General features: G+C 36.6%; 1 protein-coding gene across 2 annotated transcripts in view; it reads left to right on the top strand.

Moving 5' to 3' along the window:
• The window catches only part of dlgap3 (discs, large (Drosophila) homolog-associated protein 3), a 131853-nt gene that overhangs the window by 45290 nt on the left and 58619 nt on the right, over positions 1-27944 (top strand). The window contains exon 2 of one of the 2 annotated variants that reach the window (XM_043218161.1): positions 26529-26644. The exons of the other annotated variant lie outside the window; for it this stretch is intronic. The gene's annotated coding sequence lies outside the window, so the exon portion shown is untranslated. The remainder of the gene's footprint in view (positions 1-26528; positions 26645-27944) is intronic. 2 annotated transcript variants of the gene reach the window in all.

Here is a 27944-nt window from a genome sequence, read left to right as displayed (position 1 = left end):
ATAATGGAGTACTGTAAATACCAAAGCATATAATTTATAATAAGCATCAGTATATATATATATATATATATATATATATATATATATATATATATATATATATATATATATATATATATATATATATATATATATTATTTATTTATTTATTATTATTATTATTATTTTTTTTTTTTTTTTTTTACTCATATGGGTGTTGGGAACATCTTGAGGGTAAGTAAATAACGACAGAATAATGTAATTCTTTAATATGACTTTTTGTTAAATGAAATGGAATGGACAAGCTGATCAAATGGACAGAATAGGTGAATAGACAGAGGGGTCAGAGGTGAAGATGAGTCATCTGTCATAGATGAAAGGAAACAAAGTCATTAGCACAAAGGTCAAAGGAAGAGAACCGAGAAACACAGATGAACAGAGCCAAACAGAAGGACAGAAATAGCACTGACAGACTAAAGGGGAAAAAACTGAAGGGATAAATAAGAATGAGAACAAAATGTGCTTGCAGTGGTAAAGATGGAGTGAGCAGCAGGTGGTCCAGGCATCCCTTTGTCCTTTTCCGACTAGCAATGTTTGTAGTCGTGCCCCATGTCAAGTATGATGTTATGTTGGGCAAGGTCTGAGACCTCTTTTATTCGAGAATGATTGCAGACCCAGTCTTTCGTCATCTCTTGCTATTACTCTCTGTCTCTCTCCGTCCGGCAAAGCCCCTCAAACAAGCAATTAAAATCGATCCCTTTTTATTCTCTCAGAGCTTGCTTGCAGAGATCTGGGGAAGGGAGTCTGCAGGACTGAATTTCCAGTCTGTGGTGAAATGTTATCACTTTATAGTCTCACCAAACTGCTTTAGACTCAAGGACACAATATTATTTCAAAGGATAAAAACCCATTTCCAATTTTCAGTCTTCAAAAAAAACAATTGGTGGTAAAAATATCGGTGGTGCTACGGTACTGTGATAATATTTAATGGAAATGACCAAATACCAGTACTGAATACTTATTCGGTTCAGTATTTGCGGTGCTCCACGATGCTTTAAATCATACCATTGTACTACTATATAGTCTGTTCTAGTAATCTAAATTCAATTGATTGGAAATAATAATCGTGATTACAATATCAGGTCGAAGTAACTGATGATTATGATTTTTTGTCACAATCATGCAGCTCAAATCTTTAGCAGCAGTAATGGAAAACTACTGATTCAAAGTGATTGGCATTAGTATGCAGAACCAAAAGACAAAAGAGGGGGAAAAATACTTTTTTAAGACGTGAGCTTTAGATGTAAGTCTGACCAAGCGTTAGACCGAGTGCCAAAGATTGCTGTTTTTTTTTTTTTTTCTAGTTTACAGTTCTCATAATGTTACAACCTGAGCCTTTTTCTGACTTTTCTTTGCAATCTCAGCTGTTTTTTTCTTTGTAATATTAGGCACTTGTTCTTCATTTGTCCAGGAAGAAAATGACTCCATTAGAGCACAGACCAGTCAAAAATAAATAAAGAAAATAAAAATAGAATTAACTATCAAGAAGTGTTTATCCCTGTTTCTGATGGCTGTCCTCCCGTGGGTATCTGTGTCTGGGGAACTGAGGCATTTCCACTGAGTCACTCTATAATGAGACTCCAATGTCTGATCTCCTTTCAAAGTAGCGGCAGATAATCAGGCTGTTTGTAAGCAAATTATGGTGCGACAGAGAGTGCTAACAAACATTGCCATAAAAGTGGAGTGCTTTCTCACAATATTCATCGTCATCCAGCTCACATAAAGCTGGGTTACTGCCTGTCACCCATTGCAGTCACGATTCAAAAACCGTCTGGGAGATTGGACAAGACCGTTTTGGTGTGTCACCTGTCATCCATCCATTCATCCATTTGTCTGTCTGTCTGTCTATCTGCCTGTCTATATTCTGTCTACACACATATATATATATATATATATATATATATATATATATATATATATATATATATATATATAGGGGTATATATATATTACGTGTATCAAACTATCAAACTGCGGTTCAAAGAAAGTGATTTAGTTTCCTCATTATCTTCAACTGGGATGTTCCACAGCGTGGTGTGCATAAGCAGATTCGACTTAATGTCATAAATGTCTTTTTATTGTTATTAGCATAACTGTTGCAAATGAACATACATTTTATATTTCAAAATGCTTTTGAATGTTTTTTTTTTCTGTACAGTAAATGTAAACTATATTTTAAAATCTAAATTGTTTATTATTTTTTTTATCCTACAGCATACAGCATATATAGAACCTCTACCTTTACGTGTTATTTGCATGAGCACGTCTTATTAAATTTAGTAGATTTATACTAGACCTCTCATTTCTGCATTTATTGCGCGTGGCTGAAACATCGTTTCCCATCTGCCTAAAGGTGAAGAGTTGGGCTGTGGCTGACTGCAGGTGTGCTAAAGAGAAGGGTGTTTGTGTCTCGGTGCGTTGCATGCTCATGTGGGCACGACAGCAGGCACCGTTGATCACACAGCTGTGGCTGCCTGTCCCATCAGCCATCACTTTAAGCAGAGTGTCCCCATTCTGCCTCTGCCTCATCTATCAACACACCCTGTTAAGAAAGGAAAAAAAAGGCTTTTCATTATCGCTTGATATTGTTGCACAGGGATGTTGCATTCATTCATGCAATTTGTGTATTGTTCCACACGGCCACTGAGTTGGCGAGGTGAATGCTATGAGAGCTGTCTCTGTGAAGAGAGGTATGGTAGTGGGGTTTTAAAGATGCTTTCTCTTTAAGGTCAAGTGGATTTATAAATGTTAGATGGTTTTGCGTATAATGCAGCTTTCAGGTACAGGTTTGTTGTGTGAGGCAGTGTTCAGTACACTTAAGTAATGCTAGGCAGCTTTTTTTTCCACAGCAAGGTATATATTTCTGCCTGCTTGCGTGTATCAGAGTTGGGGAGGCCACAATGAAACTACTGCTTCTGAAGCTACAAGCTACCAATACTTTAAAGAAGGTAAACATATTTTGAAAAAGACAAAAAGAGCTCCATGCAAATATTAAATAATGTATATATTTCTTTTGTTGTTTTCAGTTTTTCTCTAAATGTAAAATAGAAAGAGTTTGTTTACTTCAGTTGATTCTTCAGTACTGAAGTTGTGTGAGTAATACAGTGTGACATTAAACACAGAAAAAGCACTTAGTTGTACTTTTCGTAGGATAAAGCAGCTTGTTACTGTAAAAGCTATCGCATAAAATGTGGAAATAATACTGAAAAGAATTAGAAATCTCTTCACTTCAATATGTTGTACCGATCATATCATTTTTATGTTAAAATGTATTAAATTAGGGAAAACATAACAAAACAAAACAAGAATTTTCTTTAATAAACAAAAAGTTTAAAGATCAGCACAGCATTTATTTGAAGTAGAATATATTTATAACTTTATAAATATCTCTATTTTTACCTTTTACTGCCTCCTTTCTGAATGTATATAATTTACTTAAAATCTAATTAAATTAAATAAAAGCATGTATAAATAAATAAAAATATATTTAAAAATCTAATCAGCTAATAATAATTTGTATGTAAAAATCAATGTAAAAAAAATATATATAAAATAATAATTTCTACTTGTGTTCTCAGAGTTTTGGATAAAGTGTGATAAAACGTGGAAAGGTAGCATATGTAATGCATTTACACATGGCTACTCTGGGATTTAGTATTCCCTTGTTCTTGTTGGCTTCACTCTCACTTTCCATCTTGCCCATTTCCTCCCATCACACTCCGTTTGAACTTCTCCCCGTCTCTGTAGTATCCCTTTTCTGCCCAGTATGTCAACTCACCTGTAACACACACACACACACACACACAAACACCAGGGCCATATCCACCACAGACATTGAGGGAGACAAGTCCCCCCAGTAATTAGAAATGGCTAAATGCCCCGAGTTATATGGTAACATGTGCCAAAAAACCCTCGCGTCAGATTAAGCAGTCGAGCTCAGTTGCTCTCGACCGACTGCGCTGACCAAAAGCACGACTGACCGACGACACATCTTCATTCTCATTGGTTCAGGCAACCGCGATGCTGCGTTCTCATCTAAAATTGTTTGTTTTAAATCTGATTTCGTGATTTTATGTATGTAAATTATGTATGAATATTTCCACTACGACTATGCAAAATATCTCTATAAAAATGTAAAATACCTGTTTGTATCAACGTAGAAATGGATGCATTTCATATGGTTTTTTATAGCAAACACTTTGATTGTGTTGTTTGTCATATGGCTGTTTGTATACATATTTTTTTTTAATTACTCTATAAAGGTAAACATAAAACTTGTTGTAAACAATGAATTTTGGTTAGTGTGAGCTGACCACCACAGAATATAACAAACTTCGCAAAATCAGCTGTCCACGGCAGTCCTTAAGATGCCAGCATAATAACACACTCAGCAAATTTTTATCATCGATATAATGCCAGCAAATATCAAGATATAATTTTTTGTCAAGAGTGCACACCCCTTTCAGGGGTAGAGTGATGCAGACCACTGTTGTGATTGTACTCAACCTGCACTGCATTTGCAGCTGTTAAAATGACAGGCAGGCTCCCGTGAATTCAGCTGCTCTCTGTTCTGAAAAAAAAAATGAAAAAAATAAAATAAAATAGGCGGGCTAGGAAGGAAGAAGAAAATGACAGCACAGCTACTCGATGCCGAGAGGCTGACAATGAATGATGGAATGACGAATGACAAAAGAGGCAAAGAAAGAAAGAATGAGAAGAAAAGAGCAAGAAAAAGCCTTGCGTATCCATTACTATAACGGTTACTCCCGGGCAGGAGCGTGCTTTTTCTGAAAATCATATATCTAGTTCGGAAAAGACAATTAATAATTACATGGCCTCTCATTATAGGACCACATGAAACAAGCTGTGACCTACTTCTGGGGTGTTGGCATGCAGGGGATGATGGGATTGATGAGAATGATATTTTTCCTCAGCAGCGAGTGCCGTCACCTTCATCTTTTGATCTTTATGAAAAGCCATACAGATGGAGACGTGCTGCTGGACAGAGATGCGTGCTGACGTAGAGTGACACACTTGAGTGTGCGCTCTTGAGAAGCTCTCTTTGGACGAAATGCAGTGGATAGTCTGTCAAATTACATAGATCTCAGAACTAGAGCATATGCTGAAAACAGATGTAGGCCTCTTCCTCTCTCCACTTTACCTGCTCTTTGCTATTTACGTGTACATATGCTTCTCATCACGTCAGGGAAAGCAGGTCGAGTCATGCAAATGTCTTTGAGTAGGGCCACCGTTAGATCATAATGAATCTAAATCCAAAATGACTTCTGAAATGGACATCGCGTAGCCTTTTTCTCTTGAGGCTGGAGGCTGAGCGATCAAAACTCAAAGTGATAGCGATGTTGAAGATGCATTGAGCTTCCTATTCCTACACTAGGAATAAGTCCTACAAAAAATTGTTGGCTGAAATAGTTTGGGGGGGTCGAAATCATTGACCAAAACATACTAGCTGGAACAACAATATTGATTTCTTGTGTTTCATTAATACTGATATGTATTCTTAAAACAGCATCATCTGAAATCAAGATCAGTCTTTTCTTATATGCTGTTTTCTGTCGTGAATATGGTTTTTGACACTTTTTATCGTGACGCCACAGATCACTGTACGCAGCAGATGAGTTCAAGCAACGCTTGAATCAGTTATCTCTTCCTACTTTCTACTGTTAGGTATAGCACAAAATAATCATGAATCGATATCAGTAAGAATGTTGAAAGATACAGTATTTGCTTGCTTTATCGGGTTTCAGCTGCAAAAAGATGTCAATAAAACATCTTGTCAACAACAACAGTTGTCACATAACAATACATTTACCTAACGAAAGCCATTCTGTGATAACTAAATAACTAGAGAGTAGTTTTTTGTTAAATATATGCACTGTATTACATATTTAATGCCTTTTATTTTGACATATATTAGCCCGTTCTCTTTATTATTTTAGTATTTTTGTTATTATTATTTTTTATTGTAGCCTGTATTTACTTAATTAGCAACTGTTTGTTTGTTTACAAGGATTTTTTTTAAAATTTATTATGATTTGTTTTATTTTATTTTATTAAATTTTTTGGACTAAATTATCCAGCACTGTATATTTATTAATCGAAAAAGACATTTTTGGGAACGAGTCTTAGTGTTTTTGTCCATACTATGAAAAACAAAAGGGTCAAATGTCGTTTAAATTTCATATTCCACAGAAGAAAACAGCCAGTCAGGTTCGTACCAAAATAAGCGTGAGTAAATGATGACAGACTTTCATCTTTTGGTGAACTGACCCATTAAAACTGCAATGTTTACCAGCTCTATTGAAATTAATGAGTATACTAACAGAAAGCTTTTTCTAGGTATTGTAGACTTTCTTGGCTCAAACCAACAGAGTTGTATTGAGAGCGCCGCGGTGTTTACATTCTTTGTAAGTCTAGTTTGAATGTGGTAGGAAAATGTTTTAACACTGAAGAAATCCACACATTAGCTTTAATGAGGAATAGACTATATGTTTGCTTTCTTTTTCACTCTCTCTGGTGCATCTGATCTGAGTTTGGGTAGAAATAAGACATTCAGCGCAGGTGTAAAGCTTTATTACCGCCTGAGGGCACAGAAGTTCAGGCCCCAATAAAATATATTAGCACAGCTGTGTGTGAGAGAGAGTGTACTTTAAGAAATGGTAGGAAGGCCCCAGTGGTCCATTTTCACATTCATGCAGTGAAAATGCTTTATAAAAGTGTTCGTAGATAAAAACTCCTTTGAATTTTGACAGCGGTCTTATCGTCATCTTATCTTAAAGCTCCTTGGAGCTCTGCCTAAGTATAGCATCGTGAATCTGGAAAGCAGAACTGCCAGCTAATGTGTTTTGTTCGTCGTAAGCAAAAGTGGATCTCTTTATCACCATCTCAGTCAGCATAATCAGTATGATTATAAAATTAATTGAAGGTGAATTGTTTCCTCTAAAATCATTGCTTATGTTTATTGTTGCGTAAAACCCCCCTCATTAATATGCACCTTGATGTTGTACCAAAGTGCTTTTATTAGACTTCGGATGTCTAATCTGATCTGGTTCATTTATCTGTAAAATTATCTTAAATAACTTCTAACTACGCATTATCTGCAGTTGGATATGCACTACATCCACTGCACTCAACGGATTAATTAAGTTATAATTTGTTTGTTTTTAAACCTATCTATCTATCTATCTATCTATCTATCTATCTATCTATCTATCTATCTATCTATCTATCTATCTATCTATCTATCTGAAATTGAAAGCCACTGTTTAACATGCATTCACTGTTTTATAGAAAAGAGCAGTTTAAAAAAAGAGACACAAATATGAGTTGTGAGTGAATTAAAGGTCTCTAGATGATGATATATCTGACTTGCCTACACTGAAATCTCATTGTACCAAAGTTCTGCTGTACATGAATATTAAATCTCAAACATATAGGAGGAGAGACTGATGGTAAAAGTTTAACTATGAATATTATATGACAAATCCTTGAAGATTCACAATGGAAATGTTCTTAGTTGTACACTCTGTAGTGTGCTGCGAGTACGCAGACAGAGAGAAACTGTTTTGATTGGCTGTGGTTTGACTGAATACTTAGCAATAAGAGTCGTTCTTTTTTAAAGCTTGAAGAAGGCAGCAGGTTTACGTGTGTCCTTTAAAGGCCTATATATATATATATATATATATATATATATATATATATATAGCATTCACTGAACATGCATTCACAGCATAACCGTCTCCTTTAACCTCTCTTCTGTCAGTTCAGACCTGTATATGCCATCATATTCTCATTGTCCGAATTCACTCTTCAGCTTTTAAACATGACCCAGACAGACTTTCATCTTTTTCTTCGATTGCTATAGTGTCCTCTGTTTCATTTCAGTAACTTTCACTCTACAGCTCTTTGCCCTTCACATCGTCTCATAGTCTCTGCTTTAACGATCTGTTAAATTCACACTCTCTCATTTTTAAAATTGCTGCCTTCATGTCGAATTATTTTATGCTGTATTCTCACCTGTACTTGTGTGATGGAGCATATCTGTCATTGGCTGGTCTTCAGGGGCCTTTCAGTTTCTTCACAACTCTTGCCTTTTCTACCACTGAAAGATTTTCTTGACAACCATGTAGTGTAACATCCTTTTGCCCTATTGACCCTCTCCTATTATTTTTGACAGCTAAACACAGTTGACACAACTGTGCTGATGCACACTGCCATAGCCACGGTTTGTGAATGAAACTGGTCTATGGGTTGATATGATATGGTATCATCATGGTATTCTTTTTAATATTCACTTCAAACAAAATAATGTTAATATTAATTAGTATTGCTGTTAATTTTATTATGTACACCACTTTTGAATTTCTAATCACATAAATGGTTGGATAAAAATAAATGATGCTTATTATCAATACTGGTAGTAGTAATATTACGATTTTATATATACAAACCACATTTATAAATTTTATTTTATTTGCATTCATTTAAAGTTACACATTTTATTAAATTGTTTTGAACTTTTATGTTTTTTATTATTTAGAATTTTCCGTGAATTTCCTAAAAGTCCTGGTTTTATTCTCCTTATTTTTTAACCACTTAAATATGAATCTTACGAAAACAACAAATATGAAAAATATGAATCGTTTTGTGTGTCTGTGTGCAGCATGTTCGAATTTTTTAAAGAGGGCTTGACTTCAAGTGCTAGAAGAGGCTATGAACTTTCAAATATATTTTTTGCGCAGAGCCTCTTGGTATTATGGGATTAGATTTTGGTTCAGTGTTTGGAGTGATGGGAGATATTAAATCATTTGCTTGCCATTTTCTGGAAGCCAAAGGCATGATGTCAGTGTGTTTGGTGGATTTATGCAGCTGGTAAGATGCTGAATGTCTGCTATTTGCATATTTATCTTGTGTATACATATTCATAAACTAAGGTTGAGATTTCATTGACGGACAGGAACAGGATAACGCTCAGCATGTTGCCTTTAATCTGCTGGTTGTCATTACCTTAAACACAGTCCAACAGGAAACACGGCTCTCTTGTGCCTCATCCCTCACCCTCTAGAAATGAGACAGCTCATATTAAAGATAAGCCATTAAGTCAAGATGAAGCCGCGCTGACAGATCTATGTGCGCGCATGTGTTTGTGACCGAGAAAATAGCAGGCACTGGCAAAAAGGCTGTGATTGGATGGAAACTGTGTTCACAGGATGGATGTGATAGGAAGAGTTTGTTCTTCTCACTTTTAATTAGGGCTGACATGGATCAAGTGTGGTTGAGAGGGAGATAATGAGAACATGACAGAGCAGAGAGGAGCAAGAGGTGCCAACACCACAACTTCCTGTTGTGCAGAAACTCTCCAGCAAACAAATCTGCAGAGCTAGGCTATAAATGTAATTCATTGCTTCACTTAAGTATTATTTTGGGGCTTTGTACTCTTGAATACTATTAAAACTAAGCACTTGTGCTTAATTACATTTCCAAGGGTGAAAAGATTTATGCTTTTTATTATTCCTTTCAAATTCCCTATTTATATACACCGATCCTTCAGACGTCTTCAGAAATTAATATGATATATAATATATAAATGATGATTTGGTGCTTAAGAAACATTTGTACTGTTGAAAACAGCTTATAACAAAATATTTTTATGGAAAATATTTTTGTCAAGATTCTTTGATAAATACAACATAAAAAAAACAGCATTTATTTGAATATAATTTTTTTTGTAACATTATGATGTTTTTTTTTTTTTTACAGAGACATTTGATAAATTTATTGCATTCTTGAAAAAAACCCAATCTGCCATATTGACAAAGTGGCATATTTCAAGATACAGTCTTTAAAGTCTGCTTTTTGACTTCATTAGTTTTTGCTTTTTCCATGTGTAAATCAATTTTTTTTTTTTTGCTTTTTTTTCCTGAGGTTTATTTTTTGTTTGGTTTGAATCTAAATTGATTAAACAATAGTCCCACCCTGCTGCAGACATATATGCATACTTACGTATTTAACTGTTCAAATATTTGGTTACACACTTTGTACACCGACTTGTTCACTTGTCATACTGACACACGTTTGAGCATGACTTGAATTGTTCAACCTGTAGTCGATCACACACGTTGACGGACAGCCACGAGCCCACTCTCTCAGCACGTCTCCATTAATCTGCTGCCCACACTCACAGACACACTTTCACACAGTGTCACGCAGTCTCCTCTCTCTATGTTTTTGACTTCTTTTTTTTTTTTTTTTTTGGGCACAACGCCACTAACACAATTTGTGCGAACATTTATTACTGGTGTCTAGGATCTATATGTGTAGCAGCAGTTTGTGAGCAAACAGTGGAAAGCTGGCCATCATTAGCAGCACTGGGAACAAACTGCACCGTGACAGTCATGTTTATTTGCATATACTATCTGAGTTGTTTTAGCGTCTGAATGCAGTTTGCAGGGTGCAGTTACCTCATAAGTTTTGAATACTGAAGTTGTGGAGGAGGCAGCAAACACCAAGTGATGTGGCACTCTGTATTAAAGAGATTTGAGTTCACCCAAGAAAGAAAATATGTTGTTCCAAACCCATAAGTCCACACAAATCGAGACATTTTATGAAATCTACAAAATTTCTGACCCTAAATAGACAGCAATGGAACTGCCACATTCAAGGCCCAGAAAGGTCGTAAGGACAAAAAATTGTCAAAGTGATATTTTGACAGTGTCCGAAACTCAGGAGGGAATATCTGGTGCAGTCATTCGATCCCGTATGCATTCAATCAAATAGAGAATACCGACAATGCACAACGAGGGTCACATAAAATAAATTCTAGCATCTCTATTGGCTTCAACAATGGCTTTGAAACTGGACTCATAAGTGCATTTTTAAATTATGAATAAACTGTTCAATCAATGTTTATACAAGAACATGGGGGCTTTTGAAATCTGTGTCTGTCATCAAATCTGTCTATGTGCAGATATATCAGGGATCCACTGATACATGTGGCTTTCAAAAGCTTCAGAATTGATGAAGCTCAATAGAGAACGTGAAGCGATGACCACTGTAGCAAATCATTGAGCCTGTGAACAATATGGCCAATCAGTGGTGTTTAGGATTCTACAACTCTCAAATGTTAGCGGGAAATTAACGTTTTTAAAATGTCAGTTCCAACTGGTATCAGTGGGTAATATATTCATAGAAAAGGAACCCGCCATACTGTGCACACTATGTAGTACTACGACCAACAGCAGGTCGAAATCAATATGATCTCTGCAACCTGATTATGTATGAATTCATGAAATATTTAGAAAAATAAAACTAAGCGTGAAACACTAAATATAACAATCAATGGGGTTTAAGCAGATGATACAAAAAATTTTGTACAGATTTTTGTACAGATTGATGTACAGTTTTGAAGTATTAAATGTAAAAAAAAATAAACAATAGAAACTATCACAGAAATTTTAATGGTTTCCACTACAAATATTATTACTAGCATTGCAAACCATAAACTTTTAAGCATTAAAACCATTAAAATGGTTTCCTTTAGTGCACTTTGAGCCATATTCCATTTTAATTTATTGGATTTAACAAGCCACCAATAGAAGGCAACTAATTACTAAACCTAAATGGTCCGTTACGTTTCCCATTAAGACCTATACAAGTCCCAAATATTACCAGTAAAATGTAATTACCATTACATTACATTTTTTTTAGGAGGGATGTGAATGTGTTGGGTCTCCGCCAGTCAGGTACAGGGCCATGAAAACACCTTATTCCCTGCCACAGCTTCTATGAAGAAGACATTTTTTTTCTGTTACTACTTTATATGGTTTAACTAGCTGCCATGCTTCTTTCCTCTTCTCCCATTTTATTCCACTCCACATTCTTCTCTCCATCTGTTGGTGAGAGAATGTTCATCCCATTATATGACGCATTACTGTGATCCCCTCTGGTACTCTGAGCTCTTTCTTACAATATATCTCTCACACACTCTTGAGTTCTGTAACTCTCAGGCACGCTCTCTCATCTCTTCCTCCGTTGACAGATCAGAGAAGTTTTTGAGTGATGTGGGCCGAAGAGCTAGTGAGTATGACTGATGTAACAGACAAACATCACAGTAAGGACGAGTGCTCCGCCCTTGGATTTCGTACAGACGGTGTCAAGGAAACGCTTGTCTTACATGTCCCCTCGCATCTCTGTGACCTCCATGCTGTTGCCAACGGCCACGAGCGAGTTCTGGAAGGTCGCAATTAGGTGCTCGTGCATATTCATTGATTTTACTGTGACTGCGCCGTTAAAATGAAAGGCTTCGCTGCATCACTGACAGCTCCCATCATGCTTAGCCCTGATCAGTTCATCGCCGGGCATTAGCTGCTTGTTTATGCACCGACGACTGCAGTGTTCCGGTTAAATAGTGATTAGAGAACATGAAGTGAAGCTAAACCTTCAAATGAAATGCTCTTTTTTATCAATTTGGAATAAACTGTGAAATGCTACGCAGAGGAAAAATGCTAACAATGTTTACCCCGCATGAAATGCATTATTCTTTGTTGTGATATTATTAGGTTTAGTTTTGTGTTTGTTCAGCATAGTAAATTATCTTCTCTGTAAATCTTAATTGCTAATATCTCCCACTCGTTCCATTGCTTGGTGTCAGAAATGTGCCCCCAGCACTGTATTGAAATGCCAAGCCACGCATACCGTGTGGCTAATTTAGCGCATATAAGGTTTAGTCTCTGCTATTTGTCAATAAACTCTTTATTTTCAGCATATGCCATCAGGTGTAGAGGGCTATGGAATTCAGGATGAAAGAATGATGAGCGTGCGCTAATGATCATACAGTCGTTTAGTGGTGGACGATGTTGTAACAAGTCACAGCGGCTGAGCGCTGACAAGATGCTAACGGAGCTTAATTAATGAGCCAGTTGAAGAGTCAGGCCATGACACACACATTTTCTATATTTCAAACCTTCTGATGCAACATTCTAATTAATTAGCTCACTAAAACGATTTTTTTTTTTTTTTAAACTTTGTCCTTTTCATCTGGAGGCCCTGGTGATGGTAGAAAACTCACATGTGGCAATGTGGTCTAGATGTCCATTTCTCATGACAGAATGATTGTTTTGTATACTGAATCATTCTAAAGACATCTTTAGATGTGCAGGGATCAATATCATGAAATAGACTGTGATGTTTGAGTCAGTCTAGGTGGTAAATAGATGTTGTCTCAGTCCCACTGCCTGCCCGCAATCTGTTCATAGGCTGTTTGATGCATATTGCATGCAAACAACAAAACGCTGTTCTGCTTTGTTTTCTGCAGTTTGCCTGTGAATAATCAGTCCTTATTACCCGTTGATGGACAGAAATTACGATCACAAAGTCTACACATATTTGTCTCAATTTCCTTTGATGTTTTCTGTTCAACTTTTCACTGAGAATGTTTTGATTTTTTTTCTTTTGATGCACTGATAGTATGATATGATGATGATGATATATATATATATATATATATATATATATATATATATATATATATATATATATGTGTGTGTATATGTGTGTGTGTGTGTGTGTTTGTTTGTGTCATGCACAATAACCACTACATTGCTGATATTATTTTTTTTTTTTTTTTTTTTATAATAAATAAAACACTAAAAGTTCATAATGTGCCAGGTATCAGACTGCATGGGTATTCATTTTGCGATTTAGATACAATGGCAGGCATTATTATATTTGAGTGTTATGTAATAGGAGAAATGAGAATGCTTAATTAAAGGGGTAATGAACTTTCTTTGTTTTTTACTTTTTACTGTTCTCTGATGTCCACTTATAATGTTATGAAAAAATTACATAAAAAATCTATAATCCAGAAGTAATAAGATATTTAGGATATTTTCTGTCCTATTTTTATCCCCCCCTCATCAGAACTCTCTGTTTGTATAGGTGTGCTGGATTGCAGACTCAGAATTAAAGACAGATTGCTATAATTCATTCCTCATAGATGGACGCCACTGTGATTTAGGTTTAAAGGTGGGGTATGTATTTTTTTAAAAATGTGTCGGGTCAGGCAGCAAGACAAAATCATAGCCAATCAGCAGTGTCTACTCATGATGCAGAGGAGAGAGCGTTCGGTGCACAGGACAGACATTAGCATAAACCAAAGAGATAAATGTCTGTGAAACAAAAGAAGGCTTAAGATAAGGCAAGAAGTAGGACCCATGTAAATATCAGATCGGCTTTCCAGCGCTAGAGAGAATTCAATGAGTGGGAAGGCCTGCGATCGGATGCTGAGGTTGCTTTGTTTCTTTTCGATAGGTAACACCATGTCTACACCGCAACAGCTAAAGTCTGTCTACACTGCATGCAATAAAGCGACCGTTGCAAATCATTCGAAATTTGTGCCAATGCGTTTCAAATAGAACGCAGTAGCAGTTTTCTGTCTCAATTTGTTGTGTCATACCACGTCCAGTGTAGACATGTCACATTTAGATGCACCGTTTTGCTTTGTTTCACAGAACAAAGTTCATATTTACGTGGCCTGGATCATCACTAAGAATACAGTACATTTTTGAGATCAGAAGCAATGAAAATATTGTTTTTCCACAGCTTGGCTCTGTACAGCAACTTGTTATCTTCATAGCCATCTTCATCATTCGGTTTCTGTGTAGACCTGCATGCATCGGTGTGATATTGATCTTCTTCTACAGAGGTTGTGCTTATCCATACTATTAAATCATAGAGTAGAACATTACTGATATTTTGGCAGTCTTCAATATAAGCTGTTTTTAGACTAACAGTTTTGAGTTCTGAAAATTACAGGATGTATTTATAGCACTATGATGATATGTCAAGAGATCAAGCTAATTTTGGTTTCTCATTTCATGACCCCTTTAAATATGCATTGGCAATAAGTTAGAAATCTCTAATGTAGGCCGAAAATTGTTGATATTAATATATTGTGCATCCCAACATTAAAACTAAGTAAGCCTGTAGTGAGTCACTTCACATGTCAGTCAGATAGTATTTTCTTGCCTATGTGCCCGTAAGGACCAAATTTTATGATAATAGCCAAAGGTTTGGCTTTATTAGAACTGTGATTAACTTTATAAAGCTGTATGAAGTTGTTCACTACTACACTAGTCTTGACAGACTCCACAGTTTTCCTTGAGCTTTGATTAATGGGGATGGATAACACCCCCCAGAAAGGACTGTAATCCATCATGGCTGGCAGTGATGCTGCTGCTGTATGTATCAGACATATCGACAGACCTCAGAGTTTCCCAGCTCACCCCCTGCTGACGTCCAATATAAGTGCTGTGGGTCAATAACGCCATATGCCCCCTAATGCTAAGCATTGTCCCTAAGGATTCTAACAGCCTTGGCTTTCCTAGTCTCTCATAGTAAAGACAATTTCACAGAACAGAGTTTTACCAGCAAAAAACCATTTGACTCCAAAGCTGAAACTTCAATTAAACGTCCTGGAGAATTAATTAGTCCCAGGGCTTTTAGCTCAGTGTGTTTTTGTATCTTCCAGTGGTGGGGTAATCACTGACTATAGTGTAATAATAACTCAGTGCAGATTGCCTGCTGTAGTCTCGGCTTGCAGCTTCTGCATATTCCACGGAGCTCTTTCTTCCTCTGTGCATGCTTCAGTTCTCCCAATTAGATGACATTGCGGCACTATTAGAGGGGTGAGGGAAACTGAGGCATCACTTTGAGATAACTGACTCTGCCAGTCAGAGAAAACTAAGTCAAATACTCAGGTCAAAGCAACAACAGCTTGAAGCCTCAAGCTCCTACTGAGTCATAGGTCAAAGGCACTGAACCCCACAGAGCTCAGCAGGTTAAATGAGACATACCTAAACCACCGCTGAGAACTGAAAGAACAAGAGGATGTGATCGTATTCGTCTTGTTTGATTTGTTTATTTTGTAAAATTGAATATGGTTTGTTATGAAAAGTGTTTTCTGCCTTTTACTTGTAATAATTCCACTTTTTGATTTTGGATCTCACTGCAACTCAATTTTTTATAAGTGTGTCTTTATCTTTTTTAATATTTATTTTGAGGTGGATTAAAGTCTGAATCCTACTTATGCAATTTGTAATATATTATTTTAAACAATTTTCTGAAGAAATATTCTTTGAAGTTCATTCTATCTATCTATCTATCTATCTATCTATCTATCTATCTATCTATCTATCTATCTATCTATCTATCTATCTATCTATCTATCTATCTATGATTGATCATGCAGTTTAATGGTAAGGTCCACTACAGATATTTCTCTTCTCATTCTCATATTCTATTTCCACAAATTTCTTCCAGCTGTGATTTTGTTTTACCATGTAAAAGTAAGAACTGTCATTACCGATCTCTTAAAAACATCCATCATTTAATCCCTCTCAGTCACCCAGCAGGCTCCAAATCATTGTTTACAGTATATAGCTCTAAAATGTTAATCAAGCAGACCATACTGAGACACCTTAATCTGTAATTAACCACACAAACATATGCAAATATGCAAATCTTTGAGCAGCAGGCTGGGCGGACCTCGGCAGAGCGTGACGGATTCTCCGCCAAAGCTCTCTCTGTTGAAGTGGGGGACAGATGTAGTGGGGTGAACAGGCCAGCTGGGACGGTTTAGATGAATCAACTTCTCTATATCTTTCTCCAATAATCTATTTATTGAAAATAACGTCTGTGCCAGGTGAGGCGTAGGTTCACTGTTGCTTTCCCAATACACGGCAAAGACAAAATACAACTCTGCTTTTATTTTTGAATGTCACAGGGGTTTTGTAAATGCATTCCATATTTCGACCTTCACTGTTTATTTAAACTTTAACTGTGCCCATGCCCTGCCGAGAAGGCAGTTTTATTAGGCTGTTATTGTTGTAATCTTTCACTGTTGTTTGGTCAGCAAATACTGTGTGGCATACAGAGATTACATATTAGTTTTTGCTGAATGAAACTACCGGGGACAGTGGTTTATCATCACCAAATAGTATACTTTGAAATACTAAATGAAAAGAGTAGTTCGCTCAAAAAAGAAAACGCTTTTTTCACTCCAGTCCTGTAGGTGGCAGAAATCTACCTTTGACGTTGGTGTGTAGAAACAGCAGCAGTCAAATGTTGCTTCATCTACTGAGAGTGTTGAAGTGCTGGGAAATTGCACATTGATTTCTCCACCACTGACTGAATTTTTTCATCATTTATGAGATATTCTTCCCCACCACTGTTGGAATTGGCTGTTACTGTAGGAGGCACTAATACACATCTTCGAGTCTGGACCAAAATTGGGAGAAGAAGAAGCAGAAACAAGCTATTGCATATGTCAGCAGATGCATATTTAAAATAATGTGATCACATAACATTGCATGGTATAAATCAAAACTGCGTTGGCAAATGAAATTGAACCAGGAAGTGGGGATGTTGATGGAAGCAATCTACTCCATATGTTTTGACATAGTCTTTGACATTTTTCTTTTTTTATTAAACTTATATTAAAATGTTTTATTTTTCACTTGTTTAAAAGCAGATGTTTTGTTCTTTCTTTTGACACATTTCATCTTCAGATATTCTTGTAAGAATATATACCGAATGCCATGAATTTCTTTGTGAAAATAATAAAAAATGCTGGTGGTGGCTGGCCAATTGGAAAGTGTTAAGTACTGGGTTGTCTTGCATCAAAAATAATTGGAGCACTTGGAAAAAGATCAGTGAGCCGCATGTATCTTGTGTTGAATGTTTTTTGAAGTGAGTCACAATAGACTTCTCATATACTGAATTGAGTGGATATTCATTCAGTTTTTTTGTTTTGCATTCAACAGAAGAAAGAAAATCATGGCACAACATGAGTAAATGATGACAGGAGTTTTTGGAGTGATCCATCATTTTAACCAACTTGGTCAACCCATGTACTAAAAGACATGGGTTGACCAGCGTTTTAGTCTTTTCAGCAGGTAGAGTTGACTAATGAATAATTTAGAACTGGTTTTTGATAATGGCTCTCAATCTAAACTGTATTTCCTGTTGCTGACAGACAGAGGAAGTGCACTGAGATGACACTGATTTTCCACTTGTTCTGAGGCGACCTATTAACCCCTCTCAATGTTGTAAGCCAAAGCTTTCTACTGCTTTGAACACAAGTGTCACATTTCCGATATTCTGTCACTAATGCCCACACAATCAATTCATCAAACAACCATCCACCAACCCACACAAGGTCAGGCCACAAAAGAGTCTAGGCATCTAACATTTGAAAGGACATCTTACCGAGTATTTGGAAGCCTCCAGTCTGTCACATTCCCTGCACAGGGTATGTGAAGAAGTGGAGAACAGTGGTAAATGAAATCATTTATTAATAATTTTTTTGTTTAAGTGCATTTCTGGCTTTGTGAGATCCAAATTGTTTGTCCAAGATAATCTTCCAATGGGTTGGGTTCAGTAAATCTTGTCTATCTTTGTGAAAGTTAATGTGTTTTTGAAAAACAAAAAATGCAGATTTTTATCCACGTGTTTGCTGCTAAGACTTGAGTGTATCTGGTGTGGAAAAAGCGAAATTAATAAATCACTACTTTGTCGCATTCTAAATTGCTTGCTTGTGATTGCAATGCTGCGGGAGGTCATTTTGAAGGCAGAAAGAAAAGTGAGCTCTTTGAATTCAAGCTTTGATTGCTTCAGATTTTTGTGTTCACCCTGTCAGTCCATTTTTCACAATCATCTTAACCACAATAAAATGCAGCAGGAAATGGAACACGCTTCAGCCGGGGAAAGAAATTACTGTAAGTTTGGCCTTTGAGATTGTGTCAGGGTTTGATTGACAGATCCAAATTCGAAAAAAGAACCAGTGTCTTTTATTTCAGGCAAATAAGCTTACATTAGCATTACAGCTAAACTTTTGGAGAACAATTGGAAGAATACAGGTTCATGTGTTATAACCAGTTTTAAGTTAAGAATCTGAGCTTGAAATACTGTAGTTTTGGTTTAGGATTTAATTCAGTGTGCAAAGACAATAAAAGAAAGATTGATTGAGAAGACCAGTTTGTAGCAGTTTTGCAATGACTGGCTGTATTTTACCAGTCCAACTACTGTTATGCAACAGCTTCATTGATTTAAATGGAAGTGCTGCAGAAAGCTGCATGCAGATAACTAGTTCAACCCGGCATGAACAGCTGTATGAAACGGTGTACAGTGTTTTGCTGTTCATGTTTCTAGATTTTTGTCATTTATGAAGTGTAAATCCTACAGTGTACAACTGGCACTGGAAAACAAATCAGCAAACATTTGTTTGTCTGCGGGTGGGTCCCGTACACCACTGGACCCCACGCTGCGTGCTTGAAGCGTAGACAAACTAGAACACTATAATGGGAGCATTTGTCACATTACATCACTAGCATTGCTTGAGTGCATGCACACTCAAACACCTAATATTAGGCATTAGTTATTATCCTGATGTGTTATGTGTAAATGATTTAATGATTTCACTTTTGCCATATGTAGCAGTTCATTTGGGGTCATCTTTTTTTGTCAAGGCTTAAAACATGTTAAATGTGTGATTTACTTAATCCAAAGCATATCTGGAATGGGTATACATGATGCTGGCAGAGTCTAGTACAATACATGGCCAAAGAATGCAGACGCCCACTTATAATTAACAGGTTTGGCTCTTCCAGAAATAAATCCTCCCCATGCATTATGGTTGTGGAGTTTGGGAACGTTTGGGACATATGACAATGGTGTGTTTGTGGAAACTATAGTAACAAGGGGATTTTTTTTTTTTTTGTTTATGAGCGTAGCACATGGTCTTGATTAATATCGCACATTTATGCACTCGGGGGTTATGTGAATGAATCCTAAATGTTGACATTCAGTGAAAATATGCTCTCTAGCATGTTCCCGAGACCAAAGTAGCTCTGGTAGAGCATGTTGATACTTATTAATGGACCTCTTTGTCAGGACTGAGCTCTACAGTCTTTCAGCAAAGTGGCCTAAAATTGCAACATAATTGGGCCATCTATGAGTGTGAGGCTAAACATTCATTCCCTTCCTCCCCAAAGACTCTCCCTCTCTCCCTCTACCTGTCTTTCTTTAAAACCACTCTTAATAGTTAATTTGGTATTGCACTTTTTTCTGTTGTAGCAGTATATCTTTATAAGTTGGCTAAAGAAAATAAAGATAACATTATAATTTATTTTATTTTAATTATTAATTTCAAGGAGTTCCTGATTAAGTTTTAGTTACTTGTATTCTGATACAATCTAAAATTTAAGGTTTATGTTATTTATTCTCGCATTAAAACCATATCATAATTTTGTCATAAAGCTACTTTGCGTACACTATATAGGTAGGACTTACCGTTGTTGCAGCTAGTCAGATTTACTTACCAGTATATCTGTACACAATTCATTTTTATACTTTTTAATAATATATTGTGGGTTTTTTTTATTTATAGAGGAGTATGTATATATGTAGTTTGTCCCAGTAGTAATGAAATGTAGTTGACGTCTTGTGCTATACTGTATAGACATTGGGTGAGTCTAGAAAGTCAGTGAGCATAGTAAAGCAAGGCATGAGCGATGCGAGAAAGAAATTCAGATTCACCCACTGAGAAAATGGAGCGAGAGGTGAGATCGACACAGGACGGGACAGTGTAGGACAGTCTGGACTTGTTCCTGTCCACTGTCCAACGAAGAGGTGTTTAATGAGAACTCAGGGAGAGAAAAAGAGATAGCGAGGGAGTGAAGGAGACGGCAAACCTGAGAAATTGAATGTGAAGTGTAAGGTAGAATGAGAGAGGAGTTTGGAATATAAAACTGGTTTTGGCATTAAATATTAATCTTCCTCAGGTTTGGAAGAGCAGTACGTTTCTTTCCGAAGCACAGCGAAACACTCAGCAAAGGGTACGAACCCCAGAGGGAAATGTAGCTCACACCCATAAACCACACAGCACACACAGAGAGAGAGAGAGAGAGAGAGAGAGAGAGAGAGAGAGAGAGAGAGAGAGAGAGAGAGAGAGAGAGAGAGAGAGAGAGAGAGAGAGAGAGAGAGAGAGAGAGAGAGAGAGAGAGAGAGAGAGAGAGAGAGAGAGAGAGATTTTCTCTAATGAACTGCTATCCACAAGCATGAACATTTAAATCAGGACAACACCTGCGTCCATACACATAACATGCTCACGCATCACATCCATGTATGCAAAGTACCTCACATACTTTCTTCTCTCAAACTCATAATATTACATCACAGTAAGATCTTTAGCCAGTGAAGCAGAAATCTGCATCCGACTGTGCATTCACATCCCCCAGCTGTTTCAGCACAAACAGCTTTTTCTTTTTCAACTCACCACTGCATCCTCACATTTCAATAATGCACGGTTTAAGAAACAGAACAAAACATTATAGCGTGCCTCGGTTTTGTTACATTTAAAGTACCTGTACTAGAATGCCTTTGCAATGTTATAAACCTTTATTTGCTAATGATAAATTGTCATGAAAAAATTGTGCACGTGTCACAATATACATTTAACACACTTACACTCATTTACACACGTATTGGCATTTTTCTCTCTTTAAACATGAAATCATATTATAAAATGTATGATTTTCTTTGAGTCTTTGCAAACAAATATTGCATTTTCTACCTGTTGAATCTGAAATTAGAATCCAGATAGATAGATAGATAGATAGATAGATAGATAGATAGATAGATAGATAGATAGATACTTTTTCATTTAGATACATGTTGATGAGTAATTTAAAAAACGAAACCAACTCTATACTTTACTTTTCAATGACAGTTTGTTTTGAATTGAAGTCAGTGAAGGAGAGTATTAAGTATTTAAGATACTTAAGTATTTTGTGTGAAAACAGCTTGTCACATGAATTGACTGCCTTTTTGTTAATCTTCAAAATGTTCGATTTGACATGTTGAGTGAGTTATTTTTGTCTTTTATTAAATAGCAGTTTTATTGCCTTCAGTCAAGGACACTTTTTTCTCCAACAGGTGTATTACATTTTACGGCTCTTTTACTTGTTGTAAAAGTAATGTCAAGGTTATACAACTGGCTCACAATGTGCACCCGATTCAAATTCAGTCTTCACGAAAGATACAGATGCGGAGGTTACCATCTCCTCCTGTAATGAAACAATCTTCAGCAACAGTAAAACTTAATTGACTCCTTTATCACCTGTAATGTAGTAATGGATAATTTCCACACTGGCTTGTCTTTTAGCACAAAGTCCACCTTATACCGAAAGCTGAATGATTAATAAGGTCATGGGCAGGTCGAATCAAATATCACACTCCCGGATGAACAATAACAGTTCCTCAGCCCTGGTGTCATCACCCCAACTCTCTAGTTCCCATCTATTGCCTGTGCAATGTGATATGTAATTCAGCCAGAGCCATTCAGTTTTATAATAAAAGATGGCCTTGCAGCCCCAGTGTGGGTCAAGGAGAACGTCTGGCCCACATTAAATAGAAATCTGCCTTAATGTCATACATGAGGTGATATGGGAGTTGGCTTGAGCTGCATGTGTCAGAAAGGTTCTTCTCCTACAGGTCTTTCATTAGCATAATAATAATGTTTTATGTATGTATATATTTATACAAGGTAAAGTGGATGATGGAAGCCTTTGTATTGTGCCCTGCTTTAGTCGATAAAGGTAAAAGGCATAAATGTATGCGTTCGCATTCACATAGAGACTACCATCATTCACTTCACCTTGAATAAATATATACAAATATTATATATATCAAGTTATTTATATACCGCTTTTAACAATACAGATTGTGTCAAAGCACTGATACATCTCATCACACACACACACACACACACACACACACATATATATATATATATATATATATATATATATATATATATATATATATATATATATATATATATATATATATATATGAGAAGTTAATAAACTATTTTTTTGTATCTTGTATTAATGTGCTCACGGCTTTATCCTCAGTCCTATCTAAGCCTCTTATTAAACCCTAAAATGGATTTATTTGCATTTTATCTTAATGAATAACTTGCTTCAATCACATTTGTGACAATGGCGGGAAATCTAGGTGCATCTGATTGTCAGATACAACAGGAGCTTTCTTTTGAGAAGCCATCCAGATGATTCATTGGCATGTAGGTGATGTCTTGCGCTTCCAAAGACTTAGATGCAACCAGCAAATTCAATTATCTACCTTCCCTTAACTAGGTTGTCCCAACAAAGTGGATGATCAATCAGGAAGACAAGGTCAGAGAGGGTACTAATTGGCTGATGGCGTAGGAACATTAATATTAAAATCAATGTGTGCATGCTATAACACCATAAGTACTCTAAGCAATCAAAAAATGTTCTTAAAAGCAGGGCTTTTGGTCATTTTGTTTTACCTCCAAAAACAGCATACTATACCTAAAGTAAGATGGACCATTTATCTTAATCTAGAGTTTTGATCTGAACTCTTCCTGCTTCTACTTGGAAAATCAATGACTGTGGCCTTGACGAGAAATTAGAAATATCATGTGGTACTTGCTGCCAGCCGTGTTTCTATTTTCACTTGTGAGCCTGTATGGCGGCCTAGAGAAATTAACTGAAAGTTAGTTAGTTGTTCTTTGGCCCACCTCTGTACTGTATTTTGTGTACATTCATAATATTACATTCATGCTGTACGTGGTGTGCAATAAAGTCAGCAGTTCACCCATTTCCCCCCGATAACAATTGCTATATCCTGCTCTGCCTTCTGGGAAATCCCTATAGTTTGGCTGACCCGTAATTAGAAGTCCTGCAGCTGCTCATTAGTTCCTCGCTGCCCCGCGAAACAAAAGCGTATCGAAGCGGAGCAGTGCTATTGATCACATTAGCATAAAAAGCTGCAGCGGCAGGTGACCCGAACTGATCGCTTCTCCCAGCAGCAGAGGTCATAGAGCAGGGCTACGACCCACCTTGAGCTCCATGAATACCACATTATCATGGCTGGCACTTGTGTCATTACTGCATTGGCTATGGGTTAGTGATGAAAGTACAGTGTTAATATGCAGAGGTCAGAAGGACGCTGACTTTTGCTGTCTGACAGAGACTATTTGGCCTCCCTGGTCTCTTATTCTCTCTATTATTTCTCTCTTATGTAAGAGTAGCTCTAAATCACTCCTTCAGCAGAAATATGGTATAGTATAGTTACAAGAACAGAACAAGAGAAAGATTTTTTTTCTCTTTCATATTTTTATATTTGTGCCAGTATCATCTGTCATGATGCCAAGGGCAAAACAGTGGCATTTGGCTGTTAAATTCTCAACCACTGCAAGTGCAATATATAAGTAGAGAGAGGGAAGATCATCTTTTTTCAATATTTAGATTTTTTTTTGCAATATTTAGATTCAGATTTCAAATAGTAGCATCTCGGCCAAAAATGACCCTATCCTAACAGACCATACATCAATGTAAAGCTTTTTTTTTTGTGGTCCTGGTTTACATATATTAAATTTAACTTTTTTTGTGGAAAATCAAATCAGAAATGCACACACAAAATACTTTTGCAGTGCAGTGATATTTGCATTCCTCTTAATCGTAACATACATCATCACAAATACCTATCGTCATTATTTATAGAAAAGGTCTACTGTATATTTTATGCATAGCCATATTTCAAGTCTAGGTTGTTTACCAATGGGAAAGATAAATGTCAATTATCCTCATTTTCAGTCTTTATGAAACCGTGAGACTAGGTAAGTGTTTCTGGGCTGTTTATTGCTTCTCATTACCCAAAAGGATCCACTGATCCGCTAAATAGAATTAGGGAAGTACCAGTAACTGTATTTAAAGCTGAGGCTGTAAAAGATTAGAAATCATCAGCAGATGAGCACAGTTTGTGAACCGTGGTATGCGAAAGTAGGAGAGGAATAAGAAAAAAAGCAGTTTGTCCTTTATCAAAGTCTGCAAGTTAAGGACACGCTCCGTATGAAGAAAAGTGAAAAATGAACTGGCTGAATGTTAGAGGTCAGAAACAAGAAGGGCAGAAGAGAATTAATTTCATTCCCTCTCTCACTCTCATGCCAAACTATTTAGCATGAGGACTGAAACCCTGTGCCAAATTTGGTCACAAATAATCAGGGAAATAAGAGAAGAATAAGATGTTAATACAGCATTAATGATGCAAAATATTGGCTCTTTCAAACACTCAAGGGGACACAAGTGTTCCCTCAATTGGCTGCGAAGCCCTGTGCACAGACACACACTGACATCTCAGCGCTGTGCCAGCCTCTACACCCAGATGCACACAAGCACATGAATTCTTAATTGTTTTCCTGGAGTTTTGAGTTTATAATCATGTTTAGAGTGAACTCGGTGGCAGCACAAATGTCTATGGTGACCTATATTCTCTGATTGCTGTTGCTTTTTTAGAACAATGGAGAAGTTGTGTTCTAATTATTTTGGCTCGAGCTGCAGTAACAAATCAATAGGGTTTAGAATCCTGCTGCTTAAAGTTTTACTTTACTTTTCACCTATAGCGTTCACCTGTGATTTTTGGGTTTAATTGTTCCATTTTGGAAACCATTAAAATTAATGAATTCATGATTTGAGTACAAAATAGATATATTTTGGAACAACACAATTTGTGGACAACAAAATTCTAAAGAACTTTTAGAAACAACTTTAACAAAAGTTGTCCAGTTTAAGATTTATTTTGTTTTATTTAATGGTGTTCATATATTCTATTTTGACATATTTATAATGTGTTCCAGTGATGGAAAAGTTGTATTTTTAGTTTTCATTCTTCCCCAGAAAAGCTCTGCGTAGGGTTAAGGTTAAATCATTTTTCTCCTTTTCTAATCGTCTTTTTTTCTCCTTGTGTTTCCTTCTGATAAAATGTAAACCATCTATTGTTCTTTCACGCGTAGCTGCGCCTTTTTAATGTGCCTTAGATCAATTACACCATTGAGGAGAGACAGGGATCATATTAAATGAATCACAATGATGAATGTAAACCTCAAAATTTGGTTTCAATGCAAACGCTGTAATGAGGGTAAACAGTGAGCATGAGGTCCCTCTAGACCATCTTGCACGGTCTATTACAGTGACTCATTGTCTCTCAGCTTCAACCCATCACGCTTTCCCCAAACCGTTAGAGGATACCTGGAAGATATATACATAGCCAATTAAACCTTGATGCCAGCTTCATTTCTTCACTTTCTCCCCACTGTCTCGTTCTTTTCCAGCCTGGAAACACTTCACAGGATGATTATCTTGCATGTGGGAAAAAGAGTTTGTACTTGGGAACTAGAAACGGGACATATAACATCCTTACCACATTATTCAGCCATGTTAGCCTGGGAATGCTTTCAGTGAACAGACGGTGTTTTCCCCTGACACTCCATGAGTGAAATAAGAGAGTGGGGTAAAAAATACAAACAAGCATGGATGTTCTGTCATTTCATCTGCTTGTTTCTGTCTCTCTCTCTCTCTTTTTCTCTTCAGATTGTCGAGTGGAATCTGCGAGGGTCTGCAGACAACAGAAGTGTGTAGTGTGTGTCTATTGAAGAGACCGTTTCCCCTCTGCTGATAATGAAGCACCATTTCCACATGAGGAGGCAGTGAGTATTTCATCTCTGACTGTAGCCACATGTGCATGGAGAGCTATTAATTCCCTTGGTTCGCCGTGTGTCTTTTGAAATCTGTCCCTCTGTGCCTTCGTGCGAAGCCATTCTCGATTTTAGCCTTCTATCAAGTACCTGGGCAAGATTACACAAATGTCAATTTAATGCCCCCCAAAAACCTCACCTCAAAGGGTACCTCTTTGCTCTTTGAAAGTGTTCTTTTCATTCCCGAATGTTTGATGTGCACATTTTTAAAAAGCTGCTAGACACATTGTTAGGGTCCATATAGAAGTCTCTATGAAAGGCCTCAACCTTTTTCCCCTGTTTATGTATTTCCTTTTGAAACAGGAAGTTTGGGTGGGACGTACTGTCTTTTTTAATAGTCAGTTGGCTATCACTAACATGCTGGTTGGGTGAAGGTGGTAATGGGGGCGTGACATTCTCATTCTAGTTAGCAACTGATTGGCTAAAATAGTGCAGGATGAGTCATCAGTATATGCCAGTGTTAATTTTAAACTAATTTGTTAGTTTGTAGTTTGTTAATATATTTTGACATTTGCATAACACAACCAGTTTCATGTTTATGACTTTTCTGCACTTGACAAGAAATCCTGTAATCCTGTCACTCTAAACAAGCTCTAAAGACTCAGGTCTTTGATGGTATTGGATGACTGCTTCAGCAAATATGAGTTATCTCATTTTATCTCATCACTTTTCTTAAAGGAACGCTATACTTTTTTTGGAAATAGGCTCATTCTCCAAATCCATTCAGCTGATCTCTGGGTCTGGCATTAGCACTTTTAGCATAGCTTAGCATAGATCATTGAATAGTGAGTCGCAACTTGTCATTTTCTGCCGGTCTTAATACACAATGTAACTACAGAAGAGTCAAGTTTAAAATATTGAAACTCTTTGGTCATTTTTGAAGTAATTGGCTTCAATGATCTATGCTAAGCTATGCTAAAAGCGTTATCACCAGACCCGGACATCGGCTGAATGGATTCAAAAACGGTAAAACTCAACTTAACTCTGGGGGTTGAAAAAAGTGGAGTGTTTCTTTAACATTATCAGTTATGATTAGTGTAGAGTTTTGTGTAGGTGGTGTGTTATTTTCAGAGCATTAATTGCTATGATATATGCAAAAACCTTGTTTTTCTAGTGAGCCTGGTTTGAGCATATTGAGCGTATGTAAAATTAAATGAATTGTACTTTACATTTTCTTTTAAATTAAATTAGATTTATGTTATGTATAGGTGGATGCAACTTAGCCAATGATATTGTAAGAACATGATTATGG

Source organism: Puntigrus tetrazona, chromosome 19, assembly GCF_018831695.1.
Source record: "Puntigrus tetrazona isolate hp1 chromosome 19, ASM1883169v1, whole genome shotgun sequence".
In the NCBI taxonomy this organism is placed as follows: Eukaryota; Metazoa; Chordata; class Actinopteri; order Cypriniformes; family Cyprinidae; genus Puntigrus; species Puntigrus tetrazona.
Note: the sequence above shows the minus strand (reverse complement) of the source record. Positions and strands in the feature narration are given on the sequence as shown.